Raw genomic sequence first — 18,441 nt, forward strand, 5'->3', positions numbered from 1 at the left:
TGGCTGCTGTGTCTGAGGGCTCTGCTGGCTGCTTGGAGGGCAGGCTGCCTTCTAAAAATGAACGCTCCCTCCACCGCCAACAATGATTCTTTCGCAGTGAATCACTTCCAGAAATGAATAGCCACAGTTTTTTTGGAATGAACGTTGTGAAATCCCTCGCTTCTAATGGCAGGTTCAGTTGGTGGTTTTATCAGAATTTCTCAAGATCAAAACGAAACCTCCTCTTTAAAAAGAAAGAAAGTACTCCCGATACAGAAAGCAAAAGTACTTCCAGTCTCCTAAATGAAGAACTGTCACAGATCTCTGTACCTGTATTTACAGATACACGTCCATGTATCTGGCTGAATGTGTGAGTTCTCAGAACCATGGCTTCATTGCTGGTAGCTGGTGATTTCCAGTGCAGAAGGTCACTAACTACAAGAAATGTTCTATCCGGTGAGTAGGTGATGGATTCCAATGATTATTGCTAAGCCAGGGTTCAAGGTCTTGGATTGTGGATTCAAAAGACTGCTGGCAAGATCATAAATACTTCTGCTTTATATGGTTTAATGGACAGAATTGCAGGACTCACAGAAGCCTGTGAAGGGTTTTTCAGAATGTGGGTTGATTGAATAATCATTGGGATTTTTTTTTTTGAGTATACCAGTCCTTTTGAGGAGGAAAGGAAGTTTTACAGAAGGAAGCATTTTGTGGGGGGCTTTTCAAGGAACAGTTACTGCTTTTCTATATTTAAAGTTATCACTCTGCCGTCTTAGGAGATAGAAGTGACTGACTACACAGTATCAGCAGAGAAAAGTTCTGCCAACTTTTTTAAAATTAAGAGACTTCCTCCGCATCTTCCTCCTAACTGGATTTTTTTTTTCCTTATAAATATTCACAAGGAGAAAGTATCCCATGAAGAAGGCCACCCTTCTTGGCGGTACCTGTGATGTGTCTCCCCCGGCTGGCTTGCCAGTAGCTTATCCAGGGGGCATAGGGAGGGAATTACAGTCACTGGAAACAGTGAGTGCCGTTGAAGGAAATTGTTCTCTCTCCCAAGTGGATAAGTTGTTTGACCTACTGACTCATTTCATAGGAATTGGGAAAACAACCCTAGTGTGGTTTTCATTGTTAGTCCTGGAAGATTCCAAAATCTGTGTGTCTGCAAATAAGATGAGCTGGAGCAAGGTAGTGTTGCCACTTGCTGTCTCTGCTTGCCTGTTCTCCTAATGGAATTCAATCCCATGACAAGTCCAGCCTGTGCTTCGGGGTCCTTTGTGTCCTGCTCAGTGGTGAGTATGGATGACAGCAGTTTCTGGTTTTCACGGGTTCTTGCTTCTAAATTTCTGAGTGGCATTTCGTCAAAGGATAAAGCTTTTGGCAGCATCTTTTCCTGACCCATTTATGCTACGTTTCGCATTTACCTGTAGGAAATGCTCGGGATGTGGTGATGATTATAAAAGATGGCATAATCTGTAGATGACAGTAGAAGTTGTGACTTAAGATAAATTGATATTTGCAGCATGTTGTCATGAAGGCGGTTTTGATTTTGAGATATTTGTGTTAAGTGGTTTTTTGGTGATGAAGTATGGAAGAGAACAGGATCTTCTAGCAAAAATAATACAGTTACTAAGAGCTGGTGAAAAAATACATGTTTTTGGTTAGTAACATGTGTGCAGAGAAACTTCTGATTCCTGGTGGTTTGGTTTTAAACCAATGTTATCAAATAAGTTAGAGGTATCAAAAAAGGACAAAGAAAGTATATCAAACTTTGTGAAAAGTGGAAACTCAGATATTTGGAGTGACTGATACTTGAAGTGTTCGATTATTGCTTCTGTATTATTTTGTATATGCTGGATTTCCTAAATCACAACCTTAAGTCCTGTTCTTCATTGATGCAAAAGATGCTTAATGTATAATTACTGTAGAATTTCTCTTTCTCTTTGGAAATGGCAGAGTAGAAAGTTGAATCATTCTGGTGCTGTTTATTCAGTTTACTGCTTAATTATGTCTGAGTGCCTTAGAGCTGGGGTTCTTAGCCTTTTGGAGGTGTTGGACCCCTTTGAAATTATGATGGAAGCCACAAATCTTTTGCTACATTCATACACAAACATTTGCCTCTGTTTTCAAGGTATTTGAGCTCAGTGAGGCTCATCTGTGGCTCCCAGGTTAAGGACACCAGCCCAGAGTCAGACCTTATGTTTCTGCCGTGATTTCTTGAGCTTCCCAGTAGACACTCTGACTTAAAAGAGGAGCCATCCAAGTCAGAAAGAAGTTATTCTCTGTTTGCTAGGTCAGGGGTAGGAGGGGGCAAAGATTGAAAAAAAGGAAAGGTGAAGAAAATATGTAACTAATGTTAAATAAAAAGAATGTATAATATTCTCAGAACTTCCAAATGGATACTTCCAAATGTTTTAGGTTCCCTAAAACATTTATCCATGAAATTTGTAGTGTGTGTTGTGAATTCTGGTATAGACTTTAAGACTCACAGTTAACAGTCGGGGTGAGTTTTTCTCATACAAAATGAAATCTCTTTTCTTTCTTTTGCCTTTTCCATTGTGTATGTTACCAAATTAGACGAGACTACAAATCATCTGAACTGCAGAAATATAATTAAAAACAATTGTAACAAACTGGAAAATTATTCTCCTTGAGCACAAGAAATTTGGTGGGGATAGATGGAAGGTGGTTTAGTTGAGTACAGAAAAAAAACATTTAGAAGAACTGTAGCCTTACTGCCCATCAAGTAAATTCAAGCTCGTACTGTAAGGCTGTTGTGGAAAAAAATAGACATGAATCTTGGGTGTATTAACAGAAGTATGACATAAAAGGGTAAGAAAACAAGACTTGCATTAGTCATACTCGTTATTGTGTCCAATTTCAGTCACGTTTGAAAAGAGATTTTGGGTAACTGTGAAGAGCAGACACACAAGCAACAGAAGTTACACATCCTTCTAGCAAAGGATGAAGTGACTGGGAGTTTCAGTCCGAAAAAAGCTAAGGGGTTCCTTGCTAATGGTCTGTGTGAGTAATAAGAGTCTGATTTATCTTTCTATCCCTGGTAGCTCACACACTGCCTTGCTTTCACAAAATTGCAGTTCCTTAAATGACTGTCCCGTGTGGGGACGTTGGTGACACTTCTTTGATAGGCTGGGGCAGGAGCAAATGGACTCCAATAAAACCAAAGCGATATCGTCAGAACATAAGGCCTATAATAAATAAACGTGTTGGCTGATGAATAGATAAGAGAGACTGCCTCAATTGCCACGATGATCAAGTAGAGGAGAGGCAAGCCGAGGGAAGTGGTAAAATCTTGGGATCTTTCCCAAGATGAGAATAGGTAACTATGTCTGAGATGGGGGGAAAGCATTTCTTCACTCATTCCACAAACGCTGAGGGCCTCCTTTGCTAGGTGCTCACCTTCTGGGAGAGGAGGCAAAGGTACAAAACCGGGGATCACCATATACAGTCAGTGCTGTGGTTGCATAAAATCAGCACACTATGGGACCTGGTGACACTTCTTGACGAAGGTGATGTCTGATTGGACTCTTGCAGGATAAACCTTAGCCGAGAGTTAGCCAAAGAAGGGAGGCAAGCGTAGTGGCGAGGCACTGGGCCAGAGGCTGTGAGGTCCGGTGGAGGGTGTGGGAGAGGAGCAGTGAGGGGAGGTGAAGCCGGAGCCACACCACATCTGCCTGAAGGTCTCTGTCAGGGAGGGTGAAGGCGGAAAAGTGGAAAGGTGGCCCAGGCTGCCTGGAAGAGAATGAGTGGAGGGGAGGGAAGCAGGGCCCAGCGGGCAAGGCAGGGAGGCCTGACTGCAAGAGAGCTGCTCCGGCCAGAGCCCTCACCAGGGAGACCATGAGGATGCCCAGGACAGCAGATTCGGGGTGGGGGTTAGCGAGGTGGGAAAGGGGAGAGAGGTGATGAGGTGAGGTGAGGAAGTGGCATCATTCACCATAAGGTGAGATACGAGAGGAGCCGCAGGTCTGAGGGAAGAGAAGGCAGTGTTGGCACGCGGCAGAGTGCCCTCAGACACGCAGGTGTGTAGGACCCTGGGAAAGTGGCAAGCTGGCTTGTATGGATTTGGACCCAGACGTCCAGCCTAAAGCCTTTCTCTTACTGGTGGTCTTGATTTGGATGAGACCGGTTTTGAAAGCAGCGGATCACTCATCCAACGTTTATATGGTATTTGGGTTGTTTTTTTTTTTCTAACTCGTGTAGTAAAACTTCTTTAAAATACAAAATAGAATAAAGAAGAAATATAAATTATCTCTGGTTTCCTCACCCAAAGCTCTGTTAACATGTGTGTATTTCCCTTCAAGACTTTCCTGCACACACACAGCTTACAGAATTGGCATCATTCTGTATAGGAACTTTTATATCCCATTTCGTAAAATGCTTTAAGAACATTTTTAACAGTGCAAAATTTGAGAGTGTTTAGTTAGCTTCTTTTTCTTTTTCCTTTAGAGAGAGAGAGTGAGCAAGCAGGGGGAGGAGCAGAAAGAAAGAGACAAGCCAATTCCCTGCTGAGCAGGGAGCCCGATATGGGGCTCCATCTTAAGACCCTGAGATCATGACTTGAGCTGAAATCGAGTCAGATGCCTAACCAACTAAGCCACTCAGGGGCCTTGGGCTTCCATTTTTTATAAAAGCCAATTTTACGTTATAAATATTATCTTTTTAAATACATGAGTCTTGGCCATTTTTCATTAAAATATATTTAAATAATTAATGATATTAATATTAAAACATTGATAATATATTACTACAAAATAAGAATGTATTAATATTAAATAGTATATTAAAATATTTCCTTAGAGATTTCTTGCAGTGAGTTTATTAAGTTGAGGGAATTAAAACTTATTTATTTATCTCATTTTAAGTAGGCTTTCATGTCCAATATGGGACTTGAACTCACAATCCTGAGACTAAGAGTCACATGCGCTACTGACTGAGCCAGGCAACCACCCCAGAGTTAAACTTTTTAAAGGTTCTTGAGAACCCTTGCCAAATTGTTTCCTAGAAGGCTTTGTAGCGAGTTACCCACATTCTAGCAATGAATGAAATGCCCTTCATCCATCCTGAGTATTATCTTTGAGAGAAAAATGTTACACTATTTTTGGCTCATTTATTTGACAGCTTTTTTTATTATTATTATTTCTTTTTAAAGTAGTGCTACATCCAGCATGGAGCCCAGTGTGGGGCTCGAACTCACAAGCCGGAGATGTGAGCTCTGAGCCGAGGTCAAGAGGCCTGAGCCACCCTGGGGCCCCTAGGCAGCTGTTTGTTGGCTGCCCACTCTGTGCTAGGTACATGGCATTCTGTAGTTGGCTTCCAGGAAAAGTTAACTTTTTCCTGTGTTTATTAATCCATTGTGTCATCTTGTAAATTTCTGTTCATGTCCTTTATCATCTCTTCTATCAAAGTGTGACTGTTCTTACAATTTTCTTACAGTTTGAGGGGCATGTAGTGTGTGTGTGTGTGTGTGTGTGTGTTAGTCATATTAGGGCAAGTATTTTTCTTAGCTTCTTTGATTTTCAATTTTGCTTATGATTCTTTCAAGACAGAGAACATTTACATTCTATTTAGTTAAATAAATGATTTTTTATAACATTTATTTGTTTGTTTATTTATTTATGAGAGAGAGAGAGAGGGAGAGGCAGAGACACAGGCAGAGGGAGAAGCAGGCTCCATGCAGGGAGCCTGACTGGGACTCAATCCGGGTCTGCAGGATCAGACCCTGGGTTGAAGGCGACGCTAAACCGCTGAGCCACCTGGGCTGCCCCTAAATCTAAATAAGTGATTTTTATCAGTTTTTTTTCTGTGTGACTCTCTCTTGTTAACATGGGTTTAGGAATTCCCACCCAGAAATTAAAAGATACTCTTCTGATTAAAAAAAAAAAAAATCCCTTTTTTATATTAAACTCACCAAGTTAGAAGTAAAGTGTAAAGGATTTTTTTTTCATGGAGTCCATCCCCCAGCATCCTATATGGAGTCACTTGTCTTTCTCTAGTTAATTTTTTATGCTTCCTTTATTTTATACTTCAAGACCTTTTACTGTTATATTTAGCTGTAAGGGTCCACGAATTTTGAGGGATATTGGTACCTGAGTGGAGGGTGTGATAATACTTTTTTCCAACATTTTATTACTAAAAGTCTCAAGTCTACAGTGAGGTTAAAATAATTTTACAGTGACCCCCACACACACACCAACTGGACTCTACAATTAATATTTTACCATTTTTTCCCTTTATCATTGGTCTGTTCGTGTGACAATTTTTAAAACTCCTGAATCATGATTTGAATTCAAGTGGAGTATCAGACATTTTCTTCCATTCTGCTTTTTCTCTAATTGGTAGGTTTGATTGCCAAGAAACTTTCAGCTACTTACGATAGTCACTATTTTACTGTACTAATATAACAAATACGAAGAGAAGCTGCTTTCCAAGATATGTTTTGGTAATCTAATTTTATGAATATGTCTTGATTTGTAAGGCTTAAGACTATTATTCACATACGATGAATTTATTTTTCAAATACAACTCCCTCTTATGGGCTCCATCCTCCCATATGCAGTACACTTGCTTTTTGTTCTTTTGGTTGGAGCTGAAGAGTATATGTAAGAGAGGACGAGAAGGACACATGGTAGGCACTGGGTTGCTTGTAGAAGTCTGGTGAGTGGGCCATGTCCACGCTAGCAAAGGGGCTGCCTGGGCACAGCAGGCTTTATAAGAAAACTTTTTTTAAAATTTATTATTTATTTATTTATGATAGACACAGAGAGAGGCAGAGACACACACAGGAGGAGGGAGAAGCAGGCTCCACGCCGGGAGCCTGATGTGGGACTCGATCCCGGGACTCCAGGACCACGCCCTGGGCCAAAGGCAGGCGCTAAACCACTGAGCCACCCAGGGATCCCCTTTATAAGAAAACTTTTGCCAGAGTCAGGTCACTTTCCAAGTGCCATCATCAGGCTCTGCTGTGGGAGCCCTTAGCATAAAGGCCGCTTTGCCCAGGGCAGCTTATCACCCCAAACCTTGCCTACGAATGTTTGTTTGGCATTGTGTGTCCCTGGTTCATAGTGAGTGATCAGGTCAAACCTTAGCTCAGGGTCACCTCCTCCAGCCTAATTGATGAGCTCCCTAAATTCCCATGAGTATTTGAGGCCTGATAGCACCCTGGCTTAGAGATGGGCTCGCAGCTGTGTCTTACAGTAAACTGACCTACCACATCTGCCTCTCAGCACGGCATAACAACTGGTTGAATGGAAGATGCACAGCCTGATTAAAATTAGACTCACTTTATGGTTGGTCATCACCAGACATTAATGGTGTTTTAATTTTTGTACTGTTTTTACCCCCATCTGAGCTTCAATTTACTATTTGTAAAATGAGTTGATTTTATTTATGTGGAAAAAATTTTTTCTTCATTTAAAATCTATGATAAAATAAAATAAAATAAAATCTATGATAAATTTTAATCTACAACAGTGAATATAGGTCAGTTTCCACCCCTTTCTCAAAAATCTGGGAAGGTCGTTTTTTGGTTTTTTGGTTTGTTATTTTCAGTTTCTCTGAATAATGCTTTCCAAGGTATGACCACTGATGAAGTTCACCAGACTCTGAGATCTAGGGCTAGAATGTTAAAGCCGTTAGCTCCTGTGCAAGGGATGAGGGGGCCTTCCTGAGATCATTCAGAGGAAGCCTTACTCACAGGAAGCCGATTAGCTGACTGACTGCTTACTGAGCACATTCCCCCTTGACCTCCAGGAGACTCACTCTGTGGTGGTCCAGTGTCACCCTTGTTCTAAATTCCGTGTTCTCGGTGAGCAGTGCTGTAGTATTTTAGAATTCTGGCCAACTTGAATGCTTAGCATTGAAGGACCAGCTTTACTGAAAAAATTTAACATAACCTAAATTGGTATTCTTGTAACATCCGCATTCAAAAGAGGCATCCTGTTTGAGTGAATGATTTTCAGAAAAACAGTGAAATAAAGCTGCGTTTAAGAGTCAGCTTGCTGCTTCCCAAACCTGCCAAGCTGTTTCCTGTTACCCTGTCTTTGAGAAGCAGCTCTGTGTCCTTACCCGTACCCTTGTCTCTCGCCCAGAGGAGCCCTACCATGCTACCCACTCCCAGCCCAGGGCTGCCTTTCATGCTGCAGATAGGCCAATACTAGCAGCTTGAGGTTACTTGGTGTTCATGAATTTGCCAGGAGCAAGGGAGGGCAGTTAGAAAGTGCTACTGTAACCTGCTATTTTCCTTACAGTGAAAAGTGTGAGGAAGACTGACTCTTCCCACCAGTCACTACCGTGCTGGGCATCAAGTTTCTGAATCATCTCCTCGGTCCACAGCTTGTTTTAAAGTTTCGCTTCCAGGCTAGATCTGCAGGAAGTAAGACTGTGAGATCATAAATGCTACCGAGTGAGTATGAAGTTCATTTACCAGATCCCAGAATGTTAGCCTTGGGAGTCCCGAGGAGGCCACTTTAAAAGTGAGTCACACCTGAGTTGGAACCTAGTGTCTGCAAAGGTGTTAACATGCCAAAGATATAAATAGCTTTAAGATGAGTTTAAATTAAAACATAAAGTTTAGACATATTCACAGGCAATGGGATTGTTGAACAGGTTAGGAAGGAAGATATGAGATATTTGTGGTAGTTCCTTTAACTTTTAACATAGCTATCATGAAGAGAAGGCGCTCATGAAATATTCCTTACTCTGAAGAATTTTTTTAAAAAGTCGACATGGGGCCCAGAAATAGTGTTTTCAATAGAGGAGGAATATTTTCCAGCATAGCATTCTTTAATGGGCTGATTTAACTGTGAGCCCTCTCCTATGAAACTGAGGTATCCCTACTATCATTGAGAAAGTGTCAGTGACCTGTGACGTAATACGTACGGGCCGTGACCAACCTAGAACGCCAAGTCACTGTAGTTGCATTTCCTGTGGCATCCATGTTCTGGGGTCAGGGATCATTAATTTCTGTATTCAGGTCTCCACTCTTTCACTCATGTCAACTGGAGGCGAGTGTACATCTGCTCCAGCACAGATGCAGGAGACTAACGATGCCAGTAGTAACAGCAGTAGCTAGCACTGTTGGCTGAGCATCATCTGTGCTCAGGCTGTGCCAAGTCCTCCACTTGGTCATCTGCTTTAGTAAACATTCCTATGAGGCAGGTGCTATCATCATACCCACTTTTCTGATGGAAAACTAAGGCTTGGAGAAGTTAAGTCATTTCTCCCAAGATCATGTAGCTGGTAAGTGGGGGACCGAAGATGCAGATCACAGCAGCCTGGCTCCTAAGCCCCAAGCACTTAGTTTGTGTCGTTTTCAGTTTCCATAAATGATTCCTGTTTTAGAGCCATTTCTATCTTTTGGGGTCAATCAGCTTCATGTAGTCAATTGTCTGTTGTGGTGCATCCCCCACAGTTGGGCTTTCCAGTGCCGTACCTTATTCTAAATCACCTGGTTACAGCTTGTTTTTAATGGTGCATATTAGCACAGCCCACCCCCATGACTCCAGCAAATGTGCTGGGGGTGATGAGAGAGTAGGTCCAAAAAAGGTAACTAACAAAGCAGCTATCCCATCTTTTGAAAAAACCAACTTGGCATGGCCCTTGATGGAAGCCCCTTTGTTTTATTTTTGGAAATGAATAGGAGCTTGTTAATGTTGTACCTTCCAGTAAACTCAGGCCTGCTGTCAGGACCCCAAAATCTGTTGTCCCATGATATTATTGCTAAGTTGGCTGCACAGTGCCTCATCAGGGAAAGCTGCTTTTCCACAGTGAGGCACGGAGGCCCTGTGTGCTCTGCTCTCATCTCTTGGTATTCCCCCCAACTTTACCCCTATTCTGTGGTCTCTGGACCAGCCAAATGAAGCTGGTCATGCTTGCCCTTTACACAGAAGCTTTCTTTCACTCTGTTTTTAGCCAATCACTACTCTTCCTTTCAGGTGAATCCTCCTCCAGGTCCTCCAGGTAGCCTCCCCTGACTGCTCAGGACCTGCATGCTTCCCCAGAATGCTGTGCTTACTCTTTGTGCATGTATCATACTAGGCTCCAACTTCTGTCTCTTGTCTGTCTTCCCTGGTTTGCACTGACACCGTGAGAGCCTGGATTAGTACTATTTACTTTTGGATAAACACCCTGACACACAAGACAGTGCCTGACAGTGGCAGACATTGAACAAGTGTTGGAATGAGAGAGAGGTAGAAACGACATACTTGATGACAATGGAAAATAATTCATGCAGGATCTCATATTTGCAGATTATAAGGTACTTTCATATACATGACATTAATGAATCCTAACAGCAACTCTCGGAAGTCAGTTTCTTGATTCCCTATTGTACTAACCTGGAAACATCTGCTTGCCCCGGTGCCTGTACATGGTTAGTATAGTAATCCCCACTTACCTGCTGGGGGAATGTGTTCTAGGACCCCGAGAGGATGCCTAAAACCGTGGATAGTACCAAACCCCTAACTACTGTGTTTTTTTCCTGTACATACAAAGCTATGATAAACTTTATAAATTAGACTCAGTAAGAGATTAACAACAGTAACTAACAATAAGTTAGAATAATTATAATAATATACTATAATAAAAGTTAGTTAAATGCTGTTTTTATCTCAAAATACCTTATTGTGGGCCCCTGGGTAGCTCAGTCAGTTAAGCATCTCAGATCATGATCTCTGGGTCCTGGGATCCAGCCCCTCATTGTCAGGCTCCCTGCTCGGTGGGGAGTCTGCCTCTCCCTTGGCTCTCTCCCTCTCTCTCTCCCCCCCACTCCCAATAAATAAGATCCTTAAAAAAATATCTTTACTGCACTCACCCTTCTTGCAATGATGTGAGACGATAAAATGGATTTGTGGTGAAATGCTGTGGGGTGAATGACATAGGCGCTGGTGACATAGCCTTCAGCTGTCATTGACCTTGTGATGATAAGTCAGAAGGAAGATCATCAGCTTCCAGACTGTGGGTGACCATGGGTCACTGAGACCATGGGTAGCTGGAAAGTGAAACCATGGAGAAGGGTGAGGACTACCGGATTTCAGCCTTGGTCTTCTGACCCCAGATCTTACACTCTAATGTACCGTGTGAATATCTCGAGGCCAGCCAGTAACACAGGTGTTAGAGTCTTTAACAAAAACAGTGTCTTTCTTGTCCTAACCAGCAAGATCCAGAGGGAGAATCAACAGACTTTCACTTCTCTCCTTCCACCCCGTGACATCCTTCTACCTTCCCAATGAGAGCCTCACACTGACATGTGATGGATTCTTTCCAAGTGTCAAGGTGCTGACAGTGAATCTTGTGTTTGTATTCAGACCAGGCTGGCTGCAGCCCTTCTTCCCCTTGGGGTTGGAGCTTTGTGGAAAAGTGGAGAGAGCTGGGGGAGTTCAGGTGAAGTCCCTGAGCGAGCGAGCGAGCGTGTTGAATATGTAAGCTTGTGGTGTGTTGGGGAGTGAGAAATAAGGGTGAGATGTGTGTGTTCCCCGGGGAAGCGAGAAAGTGAGCCCCAGAGGATGTGAGTGGGGGGCTGGTGGGATTGGCAAGGAAGATGTTGCTGGCTGGAGGGGCGGTATCATTGAACAGATCCTAATAATAGATTGGGGTGCTTTCCACAGGCCTGCAGGGGAGCAGAGTGGAAACAGGGAAGCTGGCAGCATCTGTGGACACACAGAGCTAGATGTGAATGACTTACCTGGGATGCAGGGCCTGTGTCATCACCACAGGCAGGGAGCCCCAGCAATAGTGTGTGCTCAGAGGAGGGGGAGAGAGAGATTGTGGGCAGCATTTCCTAAGCTATAAAATTCGGGATTTCGTCTTCAACCCTGCTCTGTTCTAGGTATTCCCGGTGCTGTCACCAAGGGAGGAATTTTCTATTTTTTAAAGATTTTATTTGTTCATATGAGACAGAGAGAGGCAGAGACACAGGCAGAGGGAGAAGCAGGCTCCATGCAGGGAGCCCAATGTGGGACTCGATCCTGGGACTCCGGGATCACACCCTGGGCCGAAGGCAGATGCTCAACCACTGAGCCACCCAGGTGCCCCCAGGGAGGAATTTTTAATTTCATAGGTTAATTTTGCCACCACAGTTGAACATTAGGCCAAGTTCATAAATCCTTTCAGCAGTTGTTTGGGAGTGTCAGTTGTGAACTTCTCCTTTTAGACCTGGTTATTTGCAGTCAGATATACTAGCATTCATTATGGTTTTATTGGGTGAGGGAGAGAGGAAGGTCAGAGGCAGATGGAGATGTGGTTAGAGGCACCTCCTATAGGTCATTCAGAGATCAGAGCAGCTCAGGGAGGTCAGAAGAGGCTGGTGTCATTGTTCATTCACTCATCAAAGCTTTCGTGAGCATCTACAGTGTGCCAGTCACCGATTGGCACCCATATGATGATGGTGGTGGTGGTAGTGATTAAAAAAACAAGCGTGATCTCTGTCATCATGGAGGCTAAGGAAGTGCCCAGAAGAGCAGTCCAGTTAAAAAAAAAAAAAACCACAGGCAGCCCGGGTGGCTCAGCAGTTTAGCACTGCCTTCAGCCCAGGGTGTGATCCTGGAGACCCGGGATTGAGTCCTGGGGTGGGCTCCCTGCATAGGGCCTGCTTCTCCCTCTGCCTGTGTCTCTGCCTCTGTGTGTGTGTGTGTGTCTCTCATGAATAAATAAATAAAATCTTTAAAACAAAACTCAGGCGGGGATCCCTGGGTGGCTCAGCGGTTTAGCGTCTGCCTTTGGCCCAGGGTGCGATCCTGGAGTCCCAGGATCGAGTCCCACGTCGGGCTCCCAGCATGGAGCCTGCTTCTCCCTCCTCCTGTGTCTCTACCTCTCTCAAATAAATAAATAAATACTCAGGCTACATGCTGTGAGGGAAAAGGTGCTCCGAGATGAAAGGGGGCTTCGTTTTGAGCAGTTCTCTGAGGAGGTAATTTCTAAGGTGAGTGGGAGCCAAAGGTTGAGAAAGGAGTGGGTGGAGGAGTTGGGGCTGAAGGTTCCAAGCGTGGAGGACAGCATGTGTAAGAGGCTCTGGAGTGGGGACATGTTTGGCCTTTGAGGATGAAGACTGGTGTGGCCCAGGATGAGGGTGGGCAAGGCCAGCAGGTATGGCCCCTCGGAGGCCTTGGGTTTATTCGGCTGCTGCTCTGGAAGGCGTCCATCTCAGAAGTCTCCTGGGGTCTCTTCATAACCCTGTGAGTGTCCCCAGCCCAGGGCATCCCTCAGGCTCTTAGGAAAGCACCCCCCACCAAAAAAAAGGGAAAGCCCTCACCCCAAGAGACTGCTTGCTGCTCTCCTCTTCCTGTTAATGTCACTTGTCAAGGAGAATAAACAAAAACGTAATAGTGAAAGCAGATTTTAGTGAACTTGAAACCAGGAGTCATTTCAGGTGCTAAAAAGCATGAAAAATAGGCCCACAGGACCATAAAATGACTTTAAATGGATGGGGTGAGCTCTACCATGGCTTGTGGGTTAAAGACCTGGATGGTGAGCATGGCAGGGAAGTAGGAGTAAAGAACACAATGTTGGCTCTTCTGAAAGTGAAACCTGCAGAGCTGGCCCCCCACAATTCTGGGGAAGGTCGTCCCCTGCATTCAATGAACCTGCTTCCTCTGGGACGGTCACGGGGCCCTCTTTCTAATTTTAAACTTCTGCAAGTTTGGGGATCCCAAGGGAGCATCTGGGTGGCCTCAGGGCCTGCCTGCCTCTCATGAGCCCCTCACCCCTCTCCTGCTGCAAAGCTGCCTCCCCCCAGGGCCTCCATTTGCCTGTGATGCCCACCTGTGACATGGGTGGGGGGGCAGGGGACCAGCAAGCAAGGCTCCTTCCCTCTGGCCCCGTGTGCTCTGTGAACCACCTCTGCCCCTGGTTTAGAGAAATGAACTTTGAACTTTTTAGGGTGGGGGCTAGAAGGAAGAGAGTGCTGGAACGTGTTGTGTAAACACTGTGGTTCTGATCTTTCTAATCTTTTACTACCTGTAGGGACAGGTGGATGCAGCGAAGCTGCTGGCAGGAAAAGCTGATTTTTTTTTTTCAAGGCTATGGGTTATGCAATAGAGCAGGATATCTTTGAAGCTGCAGGAGGAGGTCAGAGCACCTTGTCCACAGGCATATTACGCACAAGTTTTCCTTTATAAGATTTAATTTGCTTGAGTATCGTTAGGAATTTCGGTGCCAGCAATTTATTTATTTATTTTTTTTTCGGTGCCAGCAATTTAGTTGGATCTCTGGAGTGAGTTGTTCTCACCAGTCCAGAGTGAAAGTAATCAATCCTTTTTTTTAAGGGAAAAAAAAAAAGAACTCTATTTTCCAAGTGTTCTGGAGATGCCAATCTGAAGCAGTTCTTTCCAACAGCTGTTTTTGAGTAGGACATTGCTATGTCATAGTCTATAACCTCATGCTTACATCTGAGAATATTCACTGTGTCCAGAAGTGGAGGTAGACGGCGGTTTAGCAGGTTCTGTGGACCAGGCGATGCTGAGCTTGCGTCTGGGACAGTGACCAGACAGATGAAAGGAGAAGTAAGAGATATTTTTAGTGCATCAGGGCTGCTTGGAAACACTGGTTCCTGCTGTGCCCCCCTCCCAGCCCCCAAGTAATTCCAGCAGGGTGTTCAGTGGTAAGTGCATCTGCTCTAATTTAGAATATAACGCATTTCGCTTCCATTTTCTACTTCAGAATATTCATGAGGGCTGGTAGGTTGCTAACTTGACAAAGGAGTAGCTTTGACACCCACACTATGGGCTTGGTTTTTAGGGTCCCTCCATGCAGCCCGAATGTGTGATGTTACTGCAGACGGCCTCCAGGGGGGCTCCCCGTGTCCTTCTGTGACCTGGAGACCACCCCCCCTGCCTCAGAAGAGGAGTTTTCCCTGGAAGTTGGCACCTGAGGACCCGGTTTGCTCTGTTTCTTTTCCTGTGAGGCGATTCAAGCAGGTGTTACAGTTCTGATGTTGAGAACAGCGTGACCTCTGCGATTAGGTTCTTCTCGCTTATGGTGTGCTGATTTAAACCACTGGCAATGTTAAGTCAACTAAAAACCTAGTGAGGGGTGCCTGGGTGGCTCAGCGGTTTGGTGCCTGCCTTTGCCCCAGGGCGTGATCCTGGAGTCCCAGGATCAAGTCCCACGTCGGGCTCCCGGCACGGAGCCTGCTTTTTCCTCTGTCTTTTTCTCTCTGTGTCTCTCATGAATAAATAAATAGTCTTTTAAAAAAAAAAAAAAAACCTCAGTGAAGCTATAAATTGTACAGCTTAAGGGGAGTTAATGGAAGGAATCCTGTCTGGGGTGGAGGGACCCTCTCCAGAATCCCTTTGAAGACCACAGGGCCTTAAGTGTGAGTCGATTTCCGTACAAGGGAAGGCTTCTCTTAGGGAGCTTCTACTTGGCTGGCGCGTGTTTTGATTGAGGCTCTGTCTGTCTGTCCTGGCTATCGAGCATAGAAGAAACAGCACGTGAAGGAAGCACTGGGGTTGGGACTAGGAGGCCAGAGTGTGGCCTCGTCCTCCCACACCTCACATCCATCCTACCCTCAGTGCCCCTTGTGGTTGTGCAGGTTACCTGGCCTCACTCTGCCCACTGACAAGGTGAGGCAGCAGGCTGCTGGGTCTGAATCCCGGCTCTGCCACTTACTAGCTGCGTGCCTCTGGGCGCCTGCAGTTACTGAATGTCTCCGTGCCTCGGTTTCCTCACCCACGAATTGAGAATGGTCATAGTACCCATCTCACAGGGCCACTGCAAGGATTCGAACGGGTAGTAAGTGAAATGCCCGGAAGGCACTGCAGAGTGACACCGTGCTCCAGGTTAGGGAATCTACGGCTCTGTCTCCCGGTGCTTCAGGCTGTTCTGCTCCTGAGCGGCAGGTGCTAAGTGGCCGACACGTTCACAGGAGAGCCAGTCAGAGCAAAGGATGGACCAGGGAAGCTGAAGGGGCAGGCGGCCCCCAGTGCCCTTTGGCTGTGGAGCAGTGCTCAGGCTGGCACCTCATCATGCGCCCTGCCTCCACCCGCCTGATGCTGAGACAGCAGTCCTCACTTCAGCAGAACAAGTGGCTGCCCTCGGCCCCACATGGAACACATGCCCTGACACTGCCCTCAGGTAATCTCCACGCGGTGGGGACCAGGGGCCTCAGGTAGGCGGCGGTGCTGACATGGAGACGTTGGCCCTCCACGCTTGCTGAGGTCCCCAGGCAGCATTCGCCAGTTTTCCTGCCGTCTCGGGTTTTGTCGGACTTAGTCATGGTGGCCAAGCTCTTCACTGGCTGGTTCTCCTGGATGAAAACCCTTTCATTGAAACTTCTCATCCTACACTGTTTAGATGCTCAGCACACTTCTCTGAGGACTCAGCTGGCCATCCTTACAATAGCCCACTGAGAGGCAAGAAGAGGTTTTCATGCTGCTCCCCCCAAATCAGTTGATACGTCATGGCTTCTGCCATGAAAGGTTTTCAGAAGGAGGAAAGTGTGTCTAGGGGGCAAGCGTACAAAGCTTGTCTTGTGGCTCCCTTCCAAAATGTACTTAGTGGTTCTGCCTTGCGTGGCAGAGAGCCCTGTTCTCTTTTCAGTTTGGGTGGCTCCATATAAATCTTCCACTAAAAAGGACACTTTTTAAAAAAGATTTTATTTATTCGTTTGAAATAGGTACAGAGAAAGAGTGTGAGCAGAGGGAGAGGGAGAAGCGACTCCCCTCTGAGCCGGGTACCCAGCAAGGGGCCCCATCCCAGGATATAAGAATCATGACCTGAGCCAAAAGCAGACGCTTCAACCATCTGAGCCACCCAGGCACCTCTGAGAATGATGTCTTTAAAGGCTGCTGCCCAGGCAAGAGAAGGTCCTTCTGCTGCCCTGCTGGAGGCGTGGGGACTCGCAAAGCAGCATTACAAATCTGAGGGAGTGCTAACCAGGTGAGCAGTCTGGGGATAGAAAGACAAGATGAGGGCAGTAAAGTGCTGATTGTCTTCAAGCCACAAACCTGGTATTTTGTCAGGTCTTCAGGGGGGCAAAGAGAAACCACCCTCAGTAGCTGATGTCTTAAATTTACTTCACAGTAATGATAAATATTCTTTATTACTTGAAATTGTTACTCCAGAAAGCCTTAAAAAAGGGCCAGCCACTTCTGTCTGTTCCCTGTGTTTTTGGCAAACCCACGGGGTGGGGAGGTTGGGGGGGTGAATGGCTGTGTGTGGCTGCCACCTTGTGGCCAGCACCAGGCAGTGCGTGTGTTACCTGTTGCCAGACCCCCGTGTGAAATGCATCAATTGTAAAGGTCCTTCGCAAAGACTTCTCAGTCACCTTTTCCCTACCTGTGTTTCATCTCTAGGGCGTAACCATTCTGCTTCTGTCATATCTATATGTTGTCCTGTCTTTGACTCCAGTGGGGTCACTACCTTCAGGCTCCAGACCAATGATATTGCTGTAATGGAAATCTGATGGTCCTTCTCTTATTTAAAGCCTTTTAATGGTTCCTCCTTTTCTAGGTTTCCAGCACATCTCCCAGAAGATCCTCGAGCCCAGTTCCTTTGCCCCGGGGCTGCATCTTTACATGTGCTCTTCTCTCTTCCTCTTTTGTTTAACTGTTAACACCTGCTCATTCTGAAGATCCAACTCCTCTTTCACCTCCTTTGGGAAACCCTCTGCCCTATAGTAGATACTGGACTTTCATCTCCGTACCACGGTATTTGGCATAGAACTGTTACTCCCTGGCTGTTAGAAATAAAGGGAAGGGGAAGAAAAGCAGGCAAAGACCCCAAATCCTCAAGTGTTCCCCTTAGGTGTGATGGAGCTCGGGAACAATGAAGTTAAGCCCAAGGGTCCCCAGAGCAAAGGCCCTCGTATCTGAGCAGATGGTTGAGAAACTCTCACCTCAGTAAGCAAAACCTCTTAATAACCTCTGCTTGTACTGTTCTCTGTCTCCATTAGCCCATCCTCCTTCCAGAGTAATCTCTTCTGAGTATGCTTCAATCCCATCATTTCCCTACTCAAAACTCTTCTATACGAGAGTTCCAGATTCCTCAGCGTGGCAGTCCAGGACCTCCTGGCATGACCCCACCTCACCTATATTTCATGCCGCTTCTTACATGTGCTCTAAGGACCATCTGAACTCTAGGACTCAAGAATTATTTGCTGATAGATTTGATGACTTATATGACAGGCAATATGGCAAAAGCACATCCTAAAATTTCAGTTAAGACATATGTAATTGCAGGTCTGTGGGTCTAAGCAGCTGTGCTGTGCTAGTTACTTTGATGGTTCTTTTTTGAACCATCACAAAAGAAGATATGGTTGTATGCCTGTGAAAAGCTGATAGTCCAGGAGAAAAGAGAAGACAAAAAAGAGGCAGGAGACGTTAAGGAACAAGATAGCAGAAATGAACATGCCACAGGGTGCTGTGTGATTAATTGCCAAATGAGTGGCGCAAGAATGCGGTGGTGATGAAACAAGGTAGTGAATGTGAAGGTGCCTCTTTGCTGTAA

At 45.3% G+C, this 18,441-nt stretch overlaps 1 long non-coding RNA gene across 1 annotated transcript in view; it reads left to right on the forward strand.

Annotated features, from left to right (window-relative positions):
• Positions 1–441: 441 nt before the first annotated feature.
• Positions 442–18,441, forward strand: part of LOC112928941 (uncharacterized) — a 31,280-nt gene continuing 13,280 nt past the window's right edge. The window contains exon 1 of the long non-coding RNA XR_012002637.1: positions 442–16,872. This is a non-coding gene — a long non-coding RNA (uncharacterized lncRNA). The remainder of the gene's footprint in view (positions 16,873–18,441) is intronic.

Source organism: Vulpes vulpes, chromosome 7 (genome assembly GCF_048418805.1).
Source record: "Vulpes vulpes isolate BD-2025 chromosome 7, VulVul3, whole genome shotgun sequence".
Taxonomy (NCBI): domain Eukaryota; kingdom Metazoa; phylum Chordata; class Mammalia; order Carnivora; family Canidae; genus Vulpes; species Vulpes vulpes.